This window comes from Panthera onca, chromosome C1 (genome assembly GCF_046562875.1).
Source record: "Panthera onca isolate mPanOnc1 chromosome C1, mPanOnc1 haplotype 2, whole genome shotgun sequence".
Lineage (NCBI taxonomy): Eukaryota > Metazoa > Chordata > Mammalia > Carnivora > Felidae > Panthera > Panthera onca.
Window position 1 is genome coordinate 218,675,050 of NC_138346.1, and position 3,258 is coordinate 218,678,307.

The following is a 3,258-nucleotide window of genomic DNA, read 5'->3' on the forward strand; positions in this document are numbered from 1 at the left end:
GGTGAATGTTAAAATGAGCAGGTGCGGTCTGGGAAGTGCCACCTTTTGGTCCCTGGCTTTTGGGACGGTCTTGTCTGCTAGTGTTCTCCATGTGTGCAGTGAGCAGTTTTATTTATTTAAAATTTTTTTAATGCTTACTAATTTTTGAGACAGAGCATGAGCAGGGGAGGGGCAGAGAGAGAGGGAGACACAGAATCTGAAGCAGGCTCCAGGCTCCGAGCTGTCAGCACAGAGCCCGACGCGGGGCTTGAACTCACAAACCGTGAGATCGTGACCTGAGCCGAAGTCGGATGCTGAGCCGACAGAGCCCCCAGGCGCCCCTGCAGTGAGCAGTTTTAAGTTAACACATGGTCGAAGCTGAAAGACCGCCCGTGATGATAGACTGTTCTGGAGACGCTTTCCAGACCCTGTGTCTGCCTCTCCTGCCTCCCAGCAAGGGCCACACTTGGTGGACAGCCGGGTGTGCTGTGGCCCATGCCACCACCCACAAAACCCCAAAGCCCCCAACCGGCAGTCAGTGGGATCGGTGGGACATTATAAGCCGAACGTCTGTGAAACCTGATGAAGGCCGAGGTCAGCCATCCGGCCGTAGGGCATACAGACCGCGAGCAGCAGGCACACTCTCGCTACAAACGGTCCTTTATTGCAGGGATAAAGACACAACCAAGTGCTTATTTTATTGTTTGCTAATGCTTTTAAAATTTTGCAATAAAGCCCTTTGGCAGCCATGAGCTAAAATAATGAAAGTACACGTTTATCGAAAACCAAGCGCTGAATTTCTCGAGGTCATTACAATTACGCGGAAGCTATAGTTGGCACAAAATGCTCATTCATGTTGTCCGCAGGCCCTCGCAAGGACACGGATCACACAGAAGCTTCTGCCTCCAACATCAGTGGTCCCTTGAGGAGGGCTTTGCCCAAAGACAGGATTTTACCACATGTGGCTGCAGAAGGTCTCTTGCACATCTCACCTGGAAGCATGACTTTTCTTTTAGGTTACCCTCCGTCCTTCCAAGCTCAGCCGGCTCATTTCAGATTCTAATTTTTCTTGTGCACGTTTGAAAGGCCAGCCATCAGCTGTTAATACGTCAGTTCCACCAGCAGAAGAAGGATTTGGCAAACTGGTAAAGGGAGCCAATCTTAACCCATGTCCTCAGATACTTCAGACGGGAAATCGGTGAACTCCAAGAAAGGTTCAATGTTTTCAGTCCAATTTATGACCTAGAAATACCACTTTCACAATTTCATCCTGTTGGAGGCAAAGCACCTGAGATTCTTACAAGCACTAGCAAATTCACTGAGGAAGATCCCCCCCTGCAGATAAAGCTACTTGTTTTATGGTGGTGATAATACGCATATGTATGCGATGGAAGCTTCCTCACAAAAGCCATGTTCTTACAGTAAAAAGACGTGTGGAGCAGATATCTGAAGGAAGAGCAGGTTGTGGAGAACACACGATTCAAAATTGTGCCCAACGAGGTGAGCCGATCTAACCATCAGATCACGTAAGTTGTCACAGATCAAATCATGTCAGTGTCGCGGACAAATTTACAAATATTTATGTGCACTCAGTTAAAGTAACTAAAGAGCGACCTGTTATAGCAAGAAGATACTGAATTAAAATGAATTAAAAAAAAAAATAAAACCTTCCATGTGGTAGTTTGTACCTTGCTGCCCGCCATGAGGAAGGTTGTGGGAACACTTGAGCTTTTGGAGAGCTTTGTAAATGCATCTGAGTGTCCTGTGATGGCCTGAAACTTTTGTAAATAAACCCTCTGAATGTTTTGGTTGCATCAGACAATTTAACGACAATGACAATAGCCAACAGAAACTCCAGCTTTGGAGCCTTTGAGGAAATTATAGTTATTGAAAGCAAGCTTGCAAACAGGAAGACACTATATTTATCCGATACAAGGTTGAGGGGGTGACAAATGAAACAAGTCCTGACAGCATATAGGATTTGGTTTAGAAATTATATGACTGGGGCGCCTGGGTGGCTTGGTCAGTTGAGCGTCCGACTCTTGATTTGGGCTCAGGTCATGATCCCAGGGGCGTGGGTTGGAGCCCCATGCTGAGCACGGAGCCTGCTTGAGATTCTCTCTCTGTCCCCCACGTCCTCTGCCCCTCCCCCCTCAAAATTAAAAAAAAAAGAAAGAAATGATATGATTGTGCTTTGGAATAATAGCTCAACGAGTAGACAGCATCTTTTAATGAAGCCCTAATTTTCATTAAGCAAATTAGTATTTTGTACTGGAACAGAACAAAATAAAAATATCTTCAAGTTCGCTGCATCTAAACATAAAGAAACGTTCGAGAGAATCACGTATGAGAACAACGTCAAAACAGGTGACTTATTTGATGAGTTCTTACCTCGTCGGAGTATTTGCCAAAGAAAGCTTCTCAGGACAGAAACAAGAAGCCAGTCTCCATAAATGCATTTGGGTGAAATATTTACATGTTTCAATGTGGAGAAAAACTAGTCGTGAACATGTTCTCTGTAGAGCTGAATTTGCTCTGAGCTTACCAGATACCCCTGCACCTGCAGAGAGAAAATCATCTCAATTAAAAATGTTATGGTCTGACAGAGAGGAGACATCTTAAAGTGTCAACAATTTCAAATGTACTAACCAAAAAAATTATAGTTTTGAGGAAGGACACAAGCAGTTTTATGGAAAAATTTTTAATGCTAACATTCTAATGAAAAATGTTACTCTTTAAAAAAAATTCCAATGGGTCTACTAATATAATAAAACCCACTTAGCCAAAGGAAATACTTCAAAAATACACACCTGTAATTATTTCTAGTGCCCACCTCTTCTGCCCTGCCTCTAGTGCCCCAGTTTGGATGGAGACTGAACGATCAGCCTGTATGTCTGCCACACAGGTTTTCAGACTTCAGAATCTTCCGGAAGCTTATTTCATTGTGATGCAGGCAATCTGAGACCTGGTCTGTTGCTGGTTTTCAATCAAGGGATGATGTACAACACAACACTGTGACACCCAAAGATCTGAGGCATAGGGGCGCCTAGGTGGCTCAGTCACTTAAGCGTCCGACTTCGGCTCAGGTCATGATCTCATGGCTTGTGAGTTCGAGCCCTGCGTCGGGCTCTGTGCTGACAGCTCAGAGCCAGGAGCTTCTTCAGATTCTGTGTCTTTCTTTCTCTCTCTGCCCCTCCCCCAATCACATTCTGTCTCTCTCTCCTTCAAAAATAAATAAACATTAAAAAAAAAAAGATCTGAGGCATATAGTTCACTAAG

At 44.5% G+C, this 3,258-nt stretch overlaps 1 long non-coding RNA gene across 1 annotated transcript; it reads right to left on the reverse strand.

Moving 5' to 3' along the window:
- Positions 1-733: 733 nt before the first annotated feature.
- On the reverse strand, positions 734-2,901 carry LOC132673515 (uncharacterized). The gene is made up of 3 exons (XR_009608089.3): positions 2,790-2,901; positions 2,371-2,539; positions 734-1,249 (listed from the first exon to the last, which is right to left on the reverse strand). It is a non-coding gene; the product is annotated as an uncharacterized LOC132673515 (long non-coding RNA).
- Positions 2,902-3,258: the final 357 nt, after the last annotated feature.